Source organism: Protopterus annectens, chromosome 8.part1, assembly GCF_019279795.1.
Source record: "Protopterus annectens isolate FY-2018-M chromosome 8.part1, PAN1.0, whole genome shotgun sequence".
In the NCBI taxonomy this organism is placed as follows: domain Eukaryota; kingdom Metazoa; phylum Chordata; order Ceratodontiformes; family Protopteridae; genus Protopterus; species Protopterus annectens.
This window is the reverse complement of record NC_056742.1, coordinates 34,318,320-34,332,504: the sequence shown is the minus strand read 5'-3', so window position 1 is coordinate 34,332,504 and position 14,185 is coordinate 34,318,320.

Here is a 14,185-nt window from a genome sequence, read left to right as displayed (position 1 = left end):
AGCTCAGCCTCCAGTTTGGCCGTATAGTTGCATCTCTCGCATGTATTTGTGTTTTGTGGGAGGAGGAGAGGATTGTCTGTGTACATGAGGCAATTGTAACATTGCCTCAATATTCCCAGGTTCACCAGTTGAGCTGGAGAGGACACTAGCAACTGATCCCTCGACATACTAGAAGTAGTAGATAAAGAGACTTTCAAAGGACTCCGGGGGAAGTGGGTTTTAGGCTGGTGGGGTACTACCTATAATAAGAGTGCTTTATCAAGGTGCAAGTACTGTAGGAGTAAGTGCTAGGCTTTACAGATAGAGAATAGTCTACTTGGAAATCAAGTAGAGATGAACTTTTCAGTTATAGGATATGCTGGTTAGATCAGCAGTACAGCTCGAGGAAGGTAGTTCTAAGGGAAAATTTGAAGAGTGGAATTTAGATGGCCCGAATAGTTAACCTTGTTTAACTGCCGCTGCTCTTGTGTGCAACAGTGGCAACTCCGCGCTAAATCGCGCTAACGCGCGTTTAGCGTGTTTTATAGCAGGGGGCTGAAGGGAGCTAGGAATTGGCCCAAAACGACCAATGGACTACTAGTTTCTGGCTGAAACTTCACCAAATCGGACAGAAAGGACGCTCAGTGCTTCCCACTCCCACTGGTAAGCAAAGAAACTTCCCTCCTTCCTAATAAGGCAATGGATCAGTAACAGGAACTAAAAACAAAGCCCAGGGATCAGCAACTCTGAAACTGGACTACTCTAGTTCAGTAAGGCGGGAAAACAAGAGATTTTTTTGTTTATTACAGAGATAAGGAAAAAACAGACAGTAAATGCTATAAATGCTGTAAATCGGCTAGCGCACTTTAGTGTGTAGCCTACAGAAACAAAATAGATAGGGATGAACTTTGTTTTATGCAGATGAGAAGTCTGTTGCACAGTAGCAGTATCCTCTGTGAAATATACCTGTCCCACCAAACTGTTCTGTTGATGTTGCCGAATAAGTTTAGATTCCTAGTATGAGTGTTTCTGATGTCATTTGGCTTGCTGATGTGCAGTAAATCTATCAGTAATGGGTCAGGATGCTTTGCATGCCAGACACAGGTGACCTTTTAGGAGTCTGTATTATACACTTTTTTTTTCATACGTATCAATAATTTCTCATCCTTAACAGAAAGTACAGGATTGGAATTAATTAAATATTTAGTGCTTAGCAGCAGTGGAACCAACTAAAGGTATAGCTGCTGGGTCAGGCTTGGGAATAGTCTATAAACATTTAAAATACTGAGGAACTTTATACATCCTATCTGCCTTCTAGGGGAGCTGGCTGACTATCAGGAAAATTGAAGGCAGTGACACACACATCCTCTGTAGCAAACATAACAGGAGGAATGGGTGTAGGTTCTAGTAATTTCTTCTCAAACAACTCAGTATTTTCTGAGGGACTGTGAAACCTTAGTGTTCTTCCCCTAAAAACACTAGCACATTCTAGCAGTAGTCTCAGAGAAAGAGAACCTCCATAGGTAGAAACAGAACCTGAGCTCTTCTCTGAGTCTGAATCAGAAATCTGTGAGTAAAATAAAACTGTTTCCATCCCTGCATCTTCGTGTTTAGATTTAGAATCTTGAATTTCTTCAGGAAAGGAGGAATCCCTCTTCCTTTTACCAGAAATTGCTTTACAAAGGATCAATAGCTTGAATTTAATCCTGAAACAAAAGAATAAACTACTTCTAGCCAAAGAAAATTGAGGAGGAGTAGATTCAAGCTTAGTTTTCTATTTCTTTTTGACAGGAAAAATGGGACAAAACATGTTACTAATGGTAGCAGCAGCTTCATCAGGGAGGGGCACAGCTTTCTGACACAATGGGGAAACATTCCCGTTTCACTCTCCCAGGACTGACAAGAGTGGCTTTCCCTTGTCCACTGGGGGCCCAACAGCTGCCAAGGATGCTGCTAACCCCTGGTCCATAGTAGCCATAAGAACTATACCAGAGGGGTCTGTGTAAAAGATAAGTGGTCATTTGTTGTACCTCAGACCACTCATCTTTTACCTGTGGTCCATATTGAAAGTAGGTGCTACACTAAAGGGATCTGGGTTAAAAGATGGATGGTCAGAGGTACAAAAAATGACCACAGCAGAGTCACCCATCCATGGCTGAGGCAAATTACTAGCCTGATGTAGTGGCAAAAGCTGATTGCCCTTTTTTTCTTTTTGTGGCAGGAAAAAGGACTGACCATGGGATACGTAGCCTGTTACATGGTCAAGCTGAAAATGGTGCCTCTTTCACAGGGAAAAAAGCAGCAATTACCATTAAACACTGCCAGTCAACAAAAGTTACTTTTTAGAAAGAAAAATGCATTAAAAGGTACTTAAAAACAGTATGCCAACCCACAAATTAAAATAAATACAATTTCTTCCCAGGAAAAATGTTTCCAGATACTCTACACCACTTTTAAGCTGACAGATAAAAATGAGTGCTGGGTGTAAAAGTATGTTACAGTCTTAGTCCATTGAAACACAGCATTCCTAGCTTTAAATAACTTTTCTGAAGGGGAAAGTAATACTACATCAACAAAATTAAGAAAATGGAAGTTTTTTTTCCATGAAAGGGAACTCATCTGCCCAACAAAAGAAAACTCAAGCCAACTGCAGATCCTCAAAAGCCTCAGAGGACCATTCTCTTCAGTGGCAGTAAAGCTCTGATGGGTTTCATTCCCAGACTTGTCTTTTATTCAGCTTAAGTCACTCTGCCTGACAGCTTGGCACATGGAAGGTGTGCTGAAGATTTGGAAGTTGGCTGGCTGTAATATCCTTGTCAGGATGTAACATACACCTAAGGCTACTACAGGAGTGATTGATCAATATGATGAACACTGTTTGTTATGGCACACTTCAACTAGTCTAAGTTCTAGACTAGTTCTGCTTCATTTTGTTCTTCAAAGTCAAGCTTACTCATTATTTCACATGTACTGTGACTACCAGTTTTAGCATTCCCACCACTTGCGATAAATGTGAAATTTTTTTATGTTATATTCTGAATGTTGTGCATAGTCTGATATAACTTGTTAACTTCCTCTTCTTTAGTATTTGTAGTTGGGATGGACGGTACAATGGTGCAACAGTTAGCATTGTTACCTCACAGCAAGAGGTTCTCTGGTCCGATTCTTGGCTGGGTGCCTTCTGTGTGGAGTCTGCATGTCGTCCCTGTGTATGCGTGGGTTTCCTCCCACATTACAAAGACATGCATCTGGATCATTTCTCCCTGGGCCTCCATTGAAAACTGACTCATTCCAAGTCGGAGTTTCCTGATTAAAAAATAAACTTAAGTCATTGTAATGCTAAATTCATTCTTTTATTTTGTGAGGTTGTAACTGTGCACTTTTTTAACACCCTTTATTTAACTGCTATGACTACTCCATTTCTTCTGCAGGATTCTTATCTATAGTGGATGAACTAATGATTATTTGATGTAAGACGGCCCATTCCAGTTCATTAATTTACTAATTCCCAAGATGACTATGTATATTTTTACCATCTCATCTTTAACCACATTAAATTTACTTGGCTCATAGTTCTTGCATTCCAAATCCTTGCAGTATATAGTTCTTTGTAACATTTTTTTTATGATTGATTTCTGCCCTCATACCTGCCAAAGCTGATGTATCCTCTAGATAAGAGAGTGCCCATTCTTTCCTCATCTCCAGGCTTTCATGAAGAGTCAAGAAACTGATGTCTGGGAGAGTCCATCATTGTGCTTTGTGCTCTCACCAGCATTCCAGAAAACTGAATGACTTAACTCTGCTGCCCCCTGGAGGAAGAGACAAGTATTCCACATTACTGTAGAGGTCCTCAAAGTCTTCCACCTGAGGGTGTATGCTACCTGCACACCAACCACTGGTGAATTTGTGAGAATAGCAACTGCCTCCAGGGAGTGTATATGCTTCTCAGTTTACCTCCCAAGATGACCTATGTAGTACATGGCCAGCTTCACCATACCATCTCCCCAGGATGGATCCTCTGCAAGCACTCAGGCTGTTAACCAAATACAGGTTACCTGGGACACAGTCAGAGCTTTACTGATTTCTGCCAGTGGCATCAGTTTGCTATACACTGATGATTAACCAGTACTATCCCTGACACATATGTGTAGGGGGATCTCCCAAAATTTAATGACTTTGTAATTCTTATATCTCTCAGAGATGAAAATACTGATAGGAGGTTTGCCTGGTCCAAACTTTGTCTCATTTGTAACAGCATTATTTATATTTTTGAAAGTGGTGATAGAGCTGAGCTCTGGCAGATTATTGTCTAGGATTTTCCCAAATCAATCCTAAAGGTGAAAGATTTGTTACAAAAAAAGTTTTATTAACCTGATTATCTTTTGTATTTCCAGGCTAGTAAAAATATAATCCATCCTGAATAGGTCACCTAGGATCACTTGTGAACACTTCCCACATAGTACCAGCAAGTAACCACTTCCAACTACCAAATCATGAGGCTATGTTTCCTTGTTTCTAGCTCAATGAGTCTGAGAGTGGCATGTTTGTCATTGTAAGATGGACGTTCTGGTATTTTTCAGCTTGCATTATGTCCATGTGTGCAAGAGACAATTAATCCAGGGTTAATCTTCCAGGATCATTACTACCAGTCATACTTCTAGAAGATTAAATTATATTTACATTGATTATAACATTGAAGTGGAACAAAATGAGTGTGACTTAATAATGGGTGACTCAAATGCCAGTACTGGGACAGAAAAAACAAGATATGAAGGTTGCCTGGATCTACATGGTACAGACAAGGAATAATGTAAGAGAGGCCATTCTAGACTTTTGCCTGGCAACTGGCTTAGTGATGCCAAACATATGGTTTGCCAAGTGATGCAAATAAATGATTGCATGGAAGAGTGACCAACATGCAACTCAAATAGTCTTTTTCCTGGTAAGGGCAGGTCATTAATGTTAAATCAAAGATTACCAAGTCACCAGTAGTGAAACTGTCAGCCCCCAGCATAAGCCAACAGTGGCTGCAAATCTTCTTCAAGTAGTGGTCTGAGAATACTGTAAGATCAACTGAGACTATGCTGAAGATCTGGAAGCTGACTGGAGTGAAAGCACAGAAGGTCAAGGAAATACTCATGACTCTCTCACTTCAGGGAGAAGAGAAAATTAATGGGTCAGAAGGTAAATGATGATGTCTTAGAACAATATGTGTAAAAATAAGAAATAAATCTGTGGTCATGCCAGCTGTTCAATGAGGCCACAAATGGAAAGCTGACCGTGGAATGCATAAGTCAGGGATGTTATGAGAACAAATAAGCAGTGTAGGAAGAAGTGAAAGGTACAAAACATTGTTGCTTAACAAAGAGGCTAAGGTTGTAGCTGAAGTGACAAAAAAACAAAGCATCAAATAATCTTTACTATCTTCCCGAAAGTGACTTAGCAGACGACACAAAGAATCTCTCCTGGTATACAAGTAAACACCAGAAATGCAAAGAAGATAGTTAACAGGCACTATTCATCAAAGACACGGAGACAATCTGCTTATTAGAAATCATCAAGGACATCAAGGACAGCTGGAAGAATTGCTTCAAGAATCTTCTGAATGAAAACCCAAAGAAGTGGTATGGCTGCACACTCAGTATGAGTTGTATATGGAAAGAAGAAGTACAAAGTGCAGTAAGGAAAATGAGGTCATGAAAAATGGAAGGGCTCAGACAAAGTCATGTTAGACATTCCCAAAACAAATGGCCCCTGAGGGACTCATCACAGTGTGGAGAAAAAAAAGGTGAAGAAACATATTAGTGCCGAGGGGATGTTCACAACTGTAAAAGTACAAAAGTATCAATCTCCTTTAATAGTGCAATAAAGTATAGGAAAGGGTGACTGATGAATGAATGCAGAACAAATACAAGTATTTAAGCATCATGTATGAGTCCCTTTACAACTATGTGCTAATATTCCCCAGGCAAGACAGCAGAAACTAAGTTTTCAATTGTATAAGGAGTAATACTTATGAGCCATGATGTTCTCAAGCCTGAAACTTACCAGATTTTTGCCAAATGCTTTTGGCCTGTTCCTCTTACAATTTATGCTTTCCTGGCAATTTATTGAGGGCTGGAGTCACTAAATAATGACATACATTTGAGTTTCAGACTTAATACCTTTGAGAAAATGCATAGTTATACAAAATCTGTTATTCTCAACTTTCTAAGTGTATAAGAGAAATATTTAAAAATTGTCCCTATTTTTGGGCCTTTCTCCCACCATTATTTTTGGCTTTGCCAATAATTATTGTGCTAAGAGGCTGAGAGGTATGACAGGGATATATTATCAAAACAGCATTGTTGCTCCTGCAAAAATTTCAGGTGCAGAATGTAATGCAGTGTGTGGTGTATGCTCATCCCAAAACACAACATTCTGTAAAGGTCCCTTAACAGTGCAGTTGGAAAACTCACCTGCTGAACCCACCACTGTGATATTATACTCATCTTCTAGATAGCTAGTGGGTTATATTTATTCATAGTAGGTCTGAAATCAGCATAAAGTGCACTGGAAACAACTCTTTTATGAAAGGCAGTGGGGTCATCACTTGACTAAATAAAAAAGCAGAAAGAAAATGTAATAAATGCCATACTAGATAATATGTGAAATTGTAAATTTCCTTCTAGCAGTAATAAATGAAGATTAGGTGACATGAATCTGAGGACATTGAATGGCTTCCAGTATTAAAAGTGGGGTCATTGGTATTGCATAACAAGAATGTTATCACTAATATACATGATTAAATGTCAGTGCCATCAGCTGCAAGTGAAAGTGTAAAAAAAAGACAAGTAATTTAAGGCATGCATATTTGTAAAGTGTAAATTATACTTGCATTTATCTTATCTATCAAAATGCCTATGGCAAGGAATAGTACAGCAATTTATAGCAATGATCCTGTTTATCATCTTAAGGGACTCAATAAAATATGTTACTGCTTTACTACTCTATGGTTGTTTTGTTTCCATTTATCCACTCTATGGCTTCATAATACCATCTTATTTGTACTTTCACATTAAACACAGGCAGACATTATATGAATTTGTATACCATATCCACGTTAGTGGAGCTGAGCATCTAAGTTATATTGCCTTATAAGTGATTCCTCTCTTTCAGAATTTAGCACAAAAAATAGAATTGTCTTGTGGCTGATGTTAGAGGTTTGTTTTTGTGTTTCCCAATAGTACAATTATGGAAGACTAGTCTCTATAACTTCATGCAACAAATCAGTACTTCTGAGGTTTAGTCACCAAGAAAATGCATTCATTAAAAGTTCCAGCAAGATGTTTCTACCTGTATAGCTCAATGCAGGACTCTTACTGCATCCATGCTAAAATTAGCTTTCATTGGTGTTCCATATATGGAATGCTGACTGTTACTATCTTTTTTTTATAATAAGAAATAACCTGGACACAAAACATCCTTATAGAATATGGAGAGAACAAACGCATAGACTATGAGAATACTGTGTTTCAAACTAGGATTACTGTGGTTTGTTTGCAAAGTTGTGAGTATCATTAATGTAAGATAGCATACATACATACTTTCAATCTAAGTGCAAATGACTAGAATATTCATTAAAACTCCAGTCCAGCCTAAAACACCCAGCCTGGAGAATGGTATGCAAGAGTTGTTTAATGCAAGACACCCCCAACCTTGATCATCTGCTGTTGTGGTGAGCCCCATCATGCAAGCATGAAATACTAGGTGTGTAATAAGTTATAAATCCTTAGCAGACTCAAAAGAGTTATTTTGGTACTCCAAGGTGGTGCATGGCAAAATAAGGCATTTGCACCACATAATATCAAAAGCAAAAGTGTACTCATTATAGCAAAAAAGAAACCACCAGTATATACAACAAATTTAATGGAACTCTGATGTCTCAGCCAAAGCCTTCAAGAAGTATAACATAGTAAAAAACTTGCCCCATATATATATATATATATATATATATATATATATATATATACATACAAATACATCAATTAAACAATCATACAATTAGAAAAGTACTTTCCAATTACATTCTTCATTTAGTCCCCTTGGAGACAGGGTGTCAGATTTTAAAATGTAAGTAGATTATTTTAAAAGCAACTGTTTCTTGATAAAAGAAACATCAACTCTAGATATTTGTATTTTCCCAAAACAGTGCCTTCTAGCCTTTTACTTTCTCCATCATGAAACAAACTAAAATGTTCAGCTATAGAGCTCTCACCTTTCTTATTAGCAATATCCCTCACATGCTCTAAAACTCTAGTTTTAAAACACCTTTTTGTTTTTCCAATATAAAATTTGTTGCAAGGACATCTCAAGGCATATATAACAGCTTTCAGTACTGCAAGTAAAATGGCCACAAGTTCTAAAAGAAACATTATTTATTCTAGAAAAAGATTTATCTGCAAGCCTTGCCCTAGCCACAAGCAAATGTACCACACATTGTCAGACTATATGGTATATTGGGAGATGGAATACTGAATTTACCTCTTACCAAAAAATTCTGTATACTTTTTCCTTTTCTGTAGGAAAATGCTAGTTCTTTGTTCAACCACTCTGAAGCATCCCTTAAAGATGTCATATATTTCCAGAAATATCTAAATTGATCTATTATTTTGGGACTAAGGCAACTGTATGTTGTAACAAAAAATATATTTTCATTTGTCTCTTTTTTATGCACAGCCCCAGTGTATTGTCCATCCTGGTTACTTGTCTGGTGTCCACTAACTCTGTGTATGAATTTCTGCCAACTATCATGTATTGTCTTCACATCATAGCCCCTATCTTTAAACATGTCTATAGTTTTATCCAGTTCTTGTTTAAGATACTCTTCAGTATTACATAGCTTATACAAGTGAAAAATGTCACCAAAGGGAATAGCTTGTATTGTATGGAGTGGATGGCAGCTTTCACCATGCAAAAGTTGTGTGCCTTCATTAAATTTCCTGTGGACTGAAGTTTTTAAAACATTCTCATCTGAAATGTCTATTATGAAATCTAAGGAAGAGACACAAGTCCCAATTTTCAGACTGTCAAATTTTAGTCCAAATCTATTATTTTGTAAGTCAGCTATAAATTCATCAACTAATTATATCACTCCCTAAACCAGAAAAATGAGGTTGTCAGTAAATCTATAATATTTGACAACATGTTTATGAAAAAAATAATTTCTATATAAATTTTCCCTTTCAAACAAGCCCATACTAAGGTTGGCATACATGGGGCAAAGGCTGCCCCCATGGCAGTGCGATGGTATAACTCATTATTAAATTAAAAAAAATGTTAAACAGAAATGGACAAGCTCTACAATATATTCTGTAGCAGGACTGTTTCCCAAAAAGCATCTTATTGCCTCAATACCAAAACTATGCTGGATGCTGGTGTATAAACTCTTTACATCTATTGTCACCCAGAACATGTTACAATTCCACTTAATAGTGCTTATTTTTTCCAGAAAATCAAACACATCACGAATATATGAAGGCAAGGTGCAAACTTTGCCAAACAAGTAACTATGAAGAAACTGCCTGGGGGCTGCCTAAGATCCTTATGTAACTTAGGAAGGCAATAGAAATAGGCTATTTTACAATTTTCTGCATTAAACTTTTTTTGATGTCTTCCTCAGAAAAATAGCCTAGCCTATAGCCCTTGTGCAACAGATTTTCATACTCCTTTAATGCATTTTCATACATAAGGTTGTCAACTTCTCATAAACATTAGTATCCATCAAATGCTCCTGACACATAGCTAAATATTGGATGTAAGACATGATCGCCAGCTTATTGCTTTTGTCAGCTGGTTTAAAATGAAATCACTTCTGTTACTTAATGCTTTCAATGACTTCCATTCTAATAATTTTAAATTGTAATTAATGCTATACATTTATTTTTTAATTTTGAATACTCATTATTCACAGCAAAATTAACCATTTCAGAGAAATAACCAAATCCACGGCCAAGGAAGTAGGAAACAGCACAATAATATATCTGGAGAAAAACGTCCTTTATTTAACACAGTTCACGAACCAAAATGACACACGCGCTTTCACTCAGGCAGTCCTGAGCTTTTTCAAGTGATACAAACATCTCATTCAGCAATACGCCTTAAATATTATGTTAATCAAGGCCTTAATTGAAAGTGTATGTTATCAAATTAGACTAAAACATTTAAAGGTACATATTAAGAAATTTTCTAGTGTAAATATGAAATATGTTGTAAAACTGACTTGCAAATAAAATGCTTTCCAAGCTGGAAATTAAAATAGTAAATACATTTCATGGATTTGAGTAAGTTACATTAGATTAAAAACAAGTGATTAAAAACAAGTGTGTTATCTACGTTACTATCTATACAACGTTACTAATAATAAATAAATTTAAAATCTAAAAATTGATACTCCCAATATGTCTAGGACAATAATATGCATGTTTGTAACATTAAAATCTTTCTTCATAAAAATTCATTTAAGTAAATTCTACAAGTTAGCGTCTTGTTATTAAAAAACAACGTTAGTATATTAATCTACTGATCATGGACACTTGGCCAAAGTGTAAGTTAAAAAATAGTGGTTAGAGTGGTTGCTGCATACAACCCCATAGAGAATGAGTGCTTACATAAAATAACTAAGTTTATGGGTTAATCAAAACATGAATAAACCTTTGTAAGTTGGTAAAATAACATACAAATAAAGAATAAAAAATAAAAATGTAAAAAATATAAAAGAACGCAATGACAACAGCTATAACCTAGCTCTTCTTAACTTAAGAACTGGTTTAATGCTGATGGTCCCGTTGAGCCCGGGTGGTCTTCCTGCATCCAACCTTAACTGCCATAGTAGTTTGCGGTAACCAAGTGTGGATTCCCAGTCACCACCCCTGGCATCTGGCTCAACCTGTTCTAGTATTATAAATTTGATATTTAACCCTGGGCAAGAAAGAGAATGCTTGAAGAAAGCATTAGTTTCCTTCTTTTTGGCCATATCATAGAAATGTTCATAGATCCATTTTCTAAGTTCTACATTTCAGAGAAATGTATAATACCTTCATTTAAAAAAGGTGGAATTAATTTGCTATTGTGTTTAGCATGACTTGTATCAAAGAAACAGTAAGCATTAGATTCAATATAAGAATCAGATGAATAGAAACTGTCATTTAAAGTGGTAGTGCTACTATCTAAAACATTTTCTATAGCTTCATTATTTGCATCTCAAAAATAATATTTCAAATGCAACTTCCTACAAAATTTAAAAATATCACATTTCAATTCATGCAACCATGGAAGAACCATATGTATAAATTTTAAACCCCAGTTTAACACAGCAAATTCAGTCTCAGAAAGAAAATGTCCAGATAAATTCAAAACATAGCCACTTGAAATATTGCAACAGGTAGAGTTACAATTTACCTCACTTACAGGATTGTGGTTGATGTTGTTCATGAAATCCCATGTTGCCTTGTCTCTGGTATCACTTGGTGCCTTGCCCCCTCCCCCCATAACTTTGTTGTACACTACGAAAAGTTTTTTGAAATTGTTCTGTTTGCTGAGCCACTGGCAATAATGGAAATTTTCTGTTCTCCCCTTCACCCTCTTCAAATCATGCATACTGTCCCTCTGATGCTGAATAAGAGGAGTCTTGTGGTTTTAAGTTGTTTCCTGGTTCTGAAAACCTGACACAATTGCATGTTTTCCTTCGATTATTCTTGCTTGCAAAAGCATTACCCGTCTCATAAACCTTGACATCCCGAAGTAACTTGCCCTTCTTTCTAGCAATGATTTCGGCTTCATATGTTTTTAATTTGTCATTAATGTCCATTAAGAATTTGTCCAGTGGCTCAGCAGTACTGCTAGATGACAGTGTGCAACATAATGCATGAATGGATTCTTTAAGTTGTTTGTGTTTCACTCTGTCTTGCTCCAGCAAAATCTGGACCCATTCAATGGTACATTTATGGGTGACTGCTATCCACTGCTTATGAAACACAACATCGGTCTCACTTTCTAGGTTAAAGGGCAGGGGGCGGTCTTTGTATGCTCTTAGTCCCCTACAGGTTATGTCCAAATCAATATACTTCTGCAAGCTTTGTAAATTTAAAAAAGTTGCAGTTTCTTTCCAGATATCTTTCTCAAGTTGCTCAAAAAGTAAATTACTTTCTGCTGGTAAGGAAACAGGTAGCTGGCGACCCACATTGTTAAACACATTAGAATGCCATTTACTTCTCTCGTCTTAGCATTTCTCCCAAGGATGATGTAAAATGTTACCATTGCCAATATTTTGGGAGCTATTCTGTTCCATAGAGCAAATCACAAAACCATCCAGTGAACACTGAGAATTATCCACAGTGGTGTCACAAAAAACTGGAGGCAAGTTAAAAGCTGGATCACTGGCCATGAACACAAGTAAACAAACTGATGCACAAAATAAAAAGTTGCCTTGTAGCAAAAATGAAACAACTACCAGCATATCCAACAAATTTATTTTTTACTCATTAAAGCAAACCTGCACACACACACACATGTAGACAGAAACATACACACCTTTGTGTGTGTATGCCCGTGTGTGTGAATGTGTATGTATATGTGTATACTAAAATAAATGGTACAGTAGTTCATTAGATCACTTCATATGCTCACAGAAAGATTTGTATATGCATATTTAAGTGTATGTGTATGTGCACGCGAGTGCGTGTGTGTGTGTGTGTGTGTGTGTGTGTGTGTGTGTGTGTGTGTGTGTGTGTGTGTGTGTGTGTGTGTGCATGCTACAATGAAAGGCAGATTAGTACATTAGGCATTTCCCTACATAATGGAAAAAAATATCACACTGACTCTGTGATATGTAGTTGCAGCACAGATAGTTATTTAGACTTTAACAGGCTGTAGATAAATTCATTTAATTACATTAGTTATCTGATGTTCTTATTACTTATGAGACAATGTAATATCTTCATTTCTCATTATAGGAAGCAACAGCAGCAACATCAAGTAATGTTACCTGCAGAGAGAGTAGCCTCCTGCCTATATATCAGTCCTTTAATTTCTGTGTATGTAAATATGCACGTGCATTTGTGCATATGGATAGATAGATAGATAGATAGATAGATAGATAGATAGATAGATAGATAGATAGATAGATAGATAGAAGCAGGATAAACTTCCAGAATGATCAGAATGATGTAAGTATGTCACCAAAAGATGTTTCACATCTTACAGCCCAACAACATGAAGAACACTGAGGGAAATGTAAGCAATTAAAAATATATATTTTATCTCTTTTCTTCTAAAATTTATTTGTAAAACAACTTCTACAAACTACTTTTATAGTGGTTTCATGTGTGGAGGGGTGAAAACCATATCTCTTAACTGTCCAGATTTTCGCAAAATGTCCATATTTTTGCCTCATGCTTTTGGTCTGTTCCCTATAAAATTGTCATTGCATTTTTCTGCAAATCACTGGGGATTGAAGTCACTAAATAAAGACATATATTTGTGTTTCAGACTTCATATCCTTCAGAAAATGCATGTTAACAGAAATCCTGTTATTAGTTTATAAGAGCAATACTTAAAATCTGCCCCTGTTTTAGGCCCATATCCCCCATTATATTAGGCTTTGTCCAGATTGCTTTTACTTAGAGGTTGAGTTGCATGGTGAAAACAAACTGAATGGATACATTGTTTTTGGTCACTTTGAATATGATCTTGATGTGATCACAATCAAATATAAACAGCAGGATGGGGCTGGACAACAAATATTTTTTTGGCCAGTGTACAAAATTTCCTTGCTACAGCTTTAGCGATACGAATCGTGAACAATGTGGCTATGGTTGGTATGATTTTTATCCTTACCGTGTATGCATTTCACAGTATCAGTCTTCTGAATATTACTTCACGTGTTGAACTGCCATTATACTTGATATATTTTTGGCAGCCCAGCTCTTTAAATTTGGATGTAAAGGTTTCTTCATATGGGCATGTAATTGACCTCAATGTATCCTGTCTTGTAAGATATAAAAGTTTCTGCATATGGGTACATACATAATCTCAACGTATCTTGTTTTGTAAGGTATTTATTTTTAATATCAAACATTCATCAGTTTATACTGTTTATAGATTTTTCATGTGAGCCAATGATTCCTTTACAGCATTTTTATGCATTGGAATTTATTTGTGAAATGCA